We start from the raw sequence: 8822 nt of genomic DNA on the forward strand, positions 1-8822 counted from the left end.
AACAAAAAAATTTAGCTACTGGAAATTTTTTTTTTATGCAAACTGTGTTTGATATTCACTGATTTAACTGGAACGTTGTAGAGCGAACTGGATTATGAAATTTATACCACAGAAACTTCAAGATGTTAACTCAATAATGGCACTGGAATCAATTAAAAACAGTAAGCCAATTGAGAGAAATAAATTTTTTAAAATCACTGCCAGATTACCGTATTTTTTTCGGCAGGAATGTACACTTTTTTTATTTTATTTATCATTTTTTGTGTACTTCATATTTTTGAATGATTCTTTTTTCTATTCTTTTCTAACACTTTGAATATCTCAAATCCATAATTTCAGAATTTTACAGTACGTAAATCAAATGCAATAAGGAAAAACAGTAAGCACTTTTTTTCAGAAACAGAGGAATCCTAATAGGAATAAAAAAACAGGATGATGAACTAGCAAAGACATAATAGAAAATGATGTATTGGAACTTGTATAGGTCTAGAATACAAGTATGAACTCAATTCTAAAAAGAAAATGCACAAAGGATCAACATCAATTCAGAAAATTATATGACACCAAAGCAAGAAACAATCAAAACAATAAAAGTACTACTAGAAGTAATGACATATATGGAATAACATGACTAAGACAAAACTTGACATGATTCAAAAATTAAAAGACACATCACAAATTGTAACAAGTGAAAGGAAGCTTAAGGTAAACTCTAGGAAGGATAATGCCATTCCAAAAGAGCAACCATACTCATAAGAATTATGAGTGCCATAAACCTTTCCACAAACACTTGGAGCAAAAGAAAAACAGCAAGAATACTCAATTAAAATTCTAAAACAGAAACTTAAATTGCAAGAAATTAAAGAGCTCTTGAAATTAAAGTGCACACAACTCAACAATTAAACAAGAAGAACCTAAGACTCATGATACCACATGATGTGATTCCAATAGCCACATAGAACAAGATTCTTGACACTTTGAGGAATCACCTTGAGCTGGAAAATGTAGAGGCACTTTTTCTTAGAGTTGGATCATGGTTCTAAGTCAAGAACTCACCAATAACAAGTACCAAATCCCAAACTCATTTGGATGAACCAAATATTGTCAAATTGAATCAACAAAGGAAATTAAAAAGAAAGGACCGAACAGAATTGTACCAAAATCAAATGTACCGAACAGAATTAAGAAACAAACAGAATATAGGTGCTGGAAAATTAGAAGAACCGAAACAACAACAACTCAAAACACAAGGCAACATGAACAAATTGAAGAAGAAGAAAGGAAGGAGAAGAGAATGCTCATGAAGATGGAAGAATGGTTGGATGATCACGCCACTAGAAGTATGGATGCTCCTAGATGAGTGTGCAAGCCGCCACTTGAGGAAACCATGGTCCTTCAAGATAAGACTAGAGTAGAAGGCTCAAAAGCTCTCCAAATGCTCACTCCAATTTTGAGTATAGTTTCTTTAGATAAATTCAAATCTGAATTTTACAAAGAGAGCACCTCTATTTATAGCCTAAGATGCTGAAATGTAAGCTACACAAATTCAAAAAAAACTCCCTCCCAAAAAGCTTCTAGAATTTGCGCCTAAAACAAGGCATGAGGAAGGTGTGATCCTTTCTCTCACTTTGGCACCTCCTTATTTACTCCTACACCTATCTACTAATACACCCCCCCTAAGACTCTTAACTAAAGACTAAAAGATGCTTTAACAATAGAGGTTTCTAATGTTTCCCTCTAAGCACCTTTCTAAACAATATTTATTTAAAACTTGGCCTTGCCCTTCATGGGATGGTCTTTGGGCTTTTGTGGGCTTTGGCCTTCTTGGGCTTGGGCTTGGGCTTTATCTTTTGCAAAGATTAACAAGAAAAACTTTAAATGTGAAGGCGAATGATCTTGTTCTTCATTATAAAAAGCCACCTTTAGTTGATTCTCATCACCCGTCCTCCTATCCAGCAGATAATCATTTAGGAACCCGCTCTTAACCAGATCGTCGAGCTGATATCCCAAAGACAAACACGAGTCCAAGGTGTGGCCAAAACATTGGTGGAACTCGCACCAGGCGTCCGACTTTGACCCCAGCACCTTGTTGCCCACCTTCTCAGGCGCCTTCAACCTAGCAGATATGTTAGGGATGGCGATCAGGTCCGCTAGTCCCATGACAAATTTGTGCTTAGGCGGGCGATTGTATTCCCGGCGTGCTGGTTGCTGGCGCGCTTGGCTTCTTCCCTTGTTTCTCCTGTCGTAAGGATGGCGAGTCCTCTGGTCTTTTCTGGCCGCCGCCGCCGTTTCCAGCACCCTCTGCGGCTGGATCCTGGTCTGGGCGCGTGGCCTGGCGGGAGCCACGCTGCCTCTCTTCTCGGCGACTTCACTCTCGTCGGCGATGTGGGCCACCGCAAGTCGCCTGACTTCAGCAAACGTCGCTGGATGAGCCCTGATCAAGGCCTCGCAGAATGGCCCTGGCTGCACGCCCTTCTTGAAGGCATAGACCGGCACTTTTTCATCCTTGGCCGGCGATCTGACCATCTGCGCTCCGAAGCGATTGAGGTAGTCTCTGAGGGACTCCCCATGGTACTGCCTTATATCAAACATATCATAAGACACCCTGGGCGGTGCCTTATTCACAATGTACTGCTCGACAAAGATTTTCGAGAACTGTTGAAAATTGGTTATGTGGCCGTTAGGCAGGCTCACAAACCACTCCATCGCTATTCCCTGGAGCGTACTCACGAACATCTTGCAGTAGACGGCGTCTGACCCTCCCGACAGCATCATCTGCGTGTGGAACGTGGTCAGATGAGCCTCTGGATCCTCCACGCCGGTAAAGACAGCCTTAACCGGAACCACGCTCGCGGGAATAGGCGTGTCGGTAATCGCTTGAACAAAAGGAATTGGGAAAACACGAGGTGGCGCCGACGGCGCCACCTCTTCAGCAGAAGAACGTCCTTGCTGCTCCTGAAGAGCTCGACGCAGCTCCTCAGTCACCTTGCTGAGCTCCTCGTTCCTGGCGCGAGAGGCGACCAGGTCCTCATGTATCCTCGCCTGCTCTACGCGCGAGGCTTCCACAGTTGCCTGCAACGAGCGCATCATCTCTGCCATCTGCGCCATGGTCATGGCGGCGCCGCCTTCAGCAGCGACAGGCGCCACGGGACTGGAACGATTGCTTCTCATTTTTCTCATTAACTTCAGCGAATCACAGGAATGCAGCGAACAACACTTCAGCCTCGATCGAATCAGCGATCAATCGGAGAAAACAGTGCAAAACTGTACAAGAAAACTCAAGAACACCGTAAGCCTTCAAAGAAAACCACAACTTCGCCAGAAACCACCGCTTCCCCACGAACAACCAAACAAGCGAAAGAACTCGAACTTCCAACAAACAGATTACGCGTAAGCAGCAGAAAACCTTACTCCACCGATCGAAAAGCCAAACGAACGGTTCAAAACGCAAACTCACCGAACGAAACTCAAAGAGACCGCGAACGACGGTTGCACCAGCACACAACCGCGCAGAAAACTTCGAAAACTTCCAAGAACTCACGCTGTGGATGGGAGTAAGTTTTACACAGCCCCACAGTGGGCGCCTGATGATCCTGCCTGTTGACCGGAACGCTGGAAACTGCCTCGTCAAAGGATCGACGTGCGCACCGCTTCTCACCTCCGTTCCTCTTCGGGATCTACCTCAAGAACCTGCAAAGAAACAGCACGGCACCGCTGCGGCCGATCGCACTCCAACGCTCAAGTCAGTGACGGTATCACCAAATACTAAGAGAACAAGAACCGTGCAAATCCTCTCTCACAGTTAGCTCTATCACTCGCAAGCGTAAAGTGTATGAACTGAACGTGCGTACCTCAGAAAGTTTGTTAAGAACTCTTATATACCTGGTGGCTTTCTCTCTCCTGGCAGTTACAGACTCGGACACGTGGCTCGCATCCAACTGTACACGTGCCATCATCTGGAGGCTCCTTGACTTGGCGCTGCTTCTACTCTCATTTTGGCTAAGTTACTTATGCATGGTACTGCCCAGTGCATAGCTAACTTAGGAGTGCGATCTCTACTGGAACTGGCGAGTTAGGGGCCTTCATACACCTTCCCTGTGGTCTCGCCGGCCGCCTTCATAATCTGCTTCTCCTTCATCTTCGGCGATGTGCTTTCTCTGGCGATCTCCAATAACTAGGTCGCCTGAATCTACATCAGGCGACTTCATCTTCAACCTGGCGATCGCCTATTCTGGTAAGCTGGAAGTTGGAACACGCCAGCTTAACAACTGGCGACTACACGTGCCCCCCGACTTCCTTCCCTTCTGCCAACCTGGCGCCTTGTCAACACGCCTACACTGTAGCAGGATGCCACGTCATCACACCCGACCACCAGGGCGGTACACAATTAAAATTGTACTTTACAAATTTAACTAAAAGTACCAAAATGAATCCCATAGTGATGTGATAAACCTGTAAAAAATATAAATAATATAAATAAATAAATGAAATAATTAAAATACTTAATATATAATAAAAATGTCAAATAGTTAAACTTACATTATAGGATACACTTTAAGGAACAGGTTGATCATCCTGCTCTGGATCATACTCATGATCGAATTGTGTTGTGCTATTGGAAGCAGTTTTGTCACGTTCCATTGAGATAGGTTTATCTTTTATAACCTTCAGCTCATCCTCCAAGTGTGCATACTTCTGACTCCACATACTAAGTTCAGCACGAAGCATTTCATTTTCAATCACATGCCCAGATTGTGAAGTGTCGGAAGCAGAGGCTTGAGTGAGAGAAGAAACTCCTTTGCGGAAGTTAGCAGCCAAGTCTGCTGTACCATACACCCGACCTCTACTCTTTCCTCCAGCAGCTTCCTTCCATGTTTGAAGCTTATTTGTAGGATCAAGTTGGTGGACATCAGTGTTAGAGTCCTAAGAACTATTTGCTTGAAGGGCCTTCAAGCGCTCATGATAGTTTTCCTACGCAGATCATTACGAAATGAAAATGTTAGAAAATTAAAATATAAATATAAAAAAAGTTAAAAGAATAACTTACATAAGTTTCTCGAGCACGATTATCAACCCATTCACCCTTCTTATTTGTGTGGGTGGCCATAAATAGTTCATCAAGTTCTGGAGGACGACCATATTGACGTTCCTAATAATTTTGTACAATTAAAAGCATTATAGGTTGCAAATGTAAAATGATTTTCATGTAAGACAGTGACAAGTACTTACCAAGGTAACTGCAATATCTAAATGTGATTTTCGACCTGTGGAGTGCAGTGTTCCACCACGAGCTGAACCCCTATTGTTTTTATTTTGAGTTGATTTATCTTTGAATTCCAATAGTTTAAAAGTTCAGCCCATGCTTGCTCACCTATCCAAATAGGTCGGACAACCTTTGCCCTAGCTTTGGTCAATATGTCACAAAGTCTTTTTTTAACTTTAGACTCGTAGACCTTTTTAATTTGGCATTCATCATGGGATGCCCAAGTGACTTTAGTCTGATAAAAAGAAGAAAATAGTTACTTTGAGTCCACAAGAAAAACAAGAAAAACAAGAAAAAAAGTGACTGTAGTTTGTCAAAAATTAAAATTACCTGAAAGTCAGTCCACCATTTCAATTTGTCCTCCTCAGGCATGGCATCATAATGATGATATGGACCTCTAAATTGAGATCGAATGCAATGTCCAATGGCCTCACTAGCAAAATGATTTGGCGTCCAACTACAAATACAAACAAATAAAATTACAAACATAGTAATATAAAGATAAAATTAAATATACATTTAGGATGACTTACCCTCTACCAAGAAGTCGGATGATGACCCTACCAGTAGGGTCACGCTGGACCTCCTCAGGGGGGAGGTCATGCTCTGAAGCAGCAGTGGCACCATGGTCAACATGGTCAGAGAGGCCTTGCACAGAGCCATCAGTAGTCAGGACAGATGGAGAAGATGTGGTGTGGATAATGGGATAAGGAGTAGTCTGCACAAATGTACCAGGGGTGGGTTGCACAAATGTACCACGGGTAGGCTGGAGTGGAAAACTCCAAGTCTGGTGGAATGGTGTAGAGACACTCTGATGGTAAGTCGGAACAGAGCATGATGGCCCTGGTGGTACTGGAATACTAAGAGGGTGTGAAGATGATGAAATATGTGTGTGATGAGGTGATATAGTGGGGTGTGGATAAGCATGCCGCAATTCTCCATGCCCAGAGGACGAGGGGATGGAGGAAGACAGGCTAGAAGATGGTGTCGAGGAATGAGATGAAATATATGGACTACCAGAATCAGACGGTGGTAAAATACCAGAATAAGGGATGTTTCCCAGGTCTATAGCTAGCTCACCGTGCATCGATGTAGAAACTCCATGTCTCAGTTGCCCTCGCCTAACAATCCTACCATCCCTCCCTCTAGTCCTAACAATTTTTCCTGAAAAATTATTCGTTCATAATATTAGTATAAATATGTAATGATCACATGTTTTGTTTATAATTGATTACAAGTAATATACATTAGTCTTCATTGTTATCAAAATCTGAATCGTCATTGTGTATGTCATGTTCTGAATAATCTTCATTTAAGAGGTCAACATCTTCATCATCATCATCATTACGTGCTTCAATATCATCATCGTCATCAACTACTTCGACATTAGATGTTTCAGCTAAACATTGTAAATGTTCAATTCTTGTAACTGGTAACACATTAGACGTCTCCTCAGCTTGATATGGCAATTCATCATTGATGTTGTCAACTTGCACATATCCTCGAGGTTTTGTTTTAATTGGAACACACCACCCACGAAGGTTTTTACATATGTTTGGATAAGTGAGATAATAAACTTGTTTGACCTTCTGCGAAAGAATGAATGGATCATAGGGTCCATATCTGCCACTTAACTTGATTTCAACTAAATTATATTGTGAATGAAATCTAGTCCCAACATTAATTGTAGGATCAAACCATTCACAATAGAAAAGTGGGATCTTCTTATTGAGAGCAACATACTCCAATTCATATATATGATGAATTGTACCATAAAAGTCATCTTCTCCTTCGCCAGTGACACCTTTAACATACAACCCACTATTTGTTGTTTTCTTACCATCAGCCCATGCTTTTGTATGAAATTTATATCCATTAACGAAGTAGATGTTCCATGATGTTGTCTTTGAATTAGGTCCCCAAGAAAGTCCCTTCAAGTTTGGGTTTATTACATTCCTTTCATTGCGAACCTATGTTTTAGTGATAAGAAAACATTACATTTATTTATGAAACTGTGATTTAATAAGAAGCACATATGGATTTAGGTTACACTTACATAGCTCTTGAGCCATTCGGGAAAATTAGCATGTATGATCGTCGAAGCATCTTCGTCATTGATTGAGTACACTTGTAAGAACAATCTTCAAATATTGATCAAAATTAGTTAGCGAATTACACAACCTACAATAATGTAATTCAAATCATGTACAATTAAACTTACTCAAGAAATGGTTTGACCTCATCACAATTGATGAGGACATGAACATGGGCAGAACGATGTTCTTTATCACTTAACCAATGGTCATTGCAAGAACCACTAGGGCGTCCACATTTATTCAAAACCGACAATGTGTGCGGGTCTTCCTCGTTTATAAATGTTCGAGGATCATTTCTCAAAATTTTATTTGACAAGCAGACACGTTTGAAATAATGAGAGCAAAAATATGTTATCTCACGATGTAGGTAGAATGCACATATTGATCCTTCTACTCGTGCCAAATTACCCACCGATTTAAGCAAAGTAGTAATTATTATAAGTTGCACATGTTCTTAAACATTAAAATAATTAACATAATGTTTACCTTTCAAAGGGATACATCCAACGATACTGAACAGGACCACCAAGTATTGCTTCCATAGGAAGATGAACGACAAGGTGTTCCATTGAATCAAAGAAAGCTGGTAGAAATATTCATTCTAAACATAAGAAGATTGGTATGGTTTTTTTTAATTCTGACAAGATCATTCATCCTCAATGTATTAGAACATAAATCTTTAAAGAATCGACTTAATCCAGCAAGGGCACTCCACACAAACTCTGGCAATGACCGAAAACATATTGGGAGTAAACACTCCATGAAAACGTGACAGCCATGACTTTTCATGCCATGCATACTTCCCTTGTCTTCGTTTGCACACCTTGCAATGTTGGAGGCATAACCATCTGACATCTTCAACTCCGTGATCCATTTGTAAATTGACTTAGCATCTTTCTTAGCATATGGTGAAATTTAACACTGTTAAGAAACTACGAGTGACTGGAGGCTCATATAAACGCGCGACAACACAACATACACAGTCCAGGACAAAACTCAGGCATAAACTCAAACTCAAAACACAGCTCTGAACCTAAGGAGAAGGCTACGCAGGAAGAGGAGGCTAAGCAGCGGAGGAGGCTATGCAGGCGGAGGCGTAGTGACGGTCGCAAAGACAAAGCTGGACGCGGAGGCAGAGCTGGACTCGGACAGAGAGCTGGACTCGAACGGAGAGCTGGACGCGGCATGCGAGGGAGAGGTGCACGCGGTGGAGAGCTGCACGCGGGGGAGAGCAGAGGAGGGAACTGAAGAGAGCTGCCGCAGAGGAGTGAACTGAAAGTAAAATTAGGTTTTCAGATTTGGGGCTGTTGGAAAACCGGGGACAAAAATTTTTAATATATAGTGCCAGTATGCGTCGGCCACATCCGACGCATACTTTAAAATTTTTAATTTTATTTCAATTTAAAATCGAATTCAAAATTTAAAAAATAAATTAAAACTTTTTTTATATAACAAAAAAATTT

Source organism: Phaseolus vulgaris, chromosome 11 (genome assembly GCF_051622355.1).
Source record: "Phaseolus vulgaris cultivar YP4 chromosome 11, ASM5162235v1, whole genome shotgun sequence".
NCBI classification, from domain to species: Eukaryota; Viridiplantae; Streptophyta; class Magnoliopsida; order Fabales; family Fabaceae; genus Phaseolus; species Phaseolus vulgaris.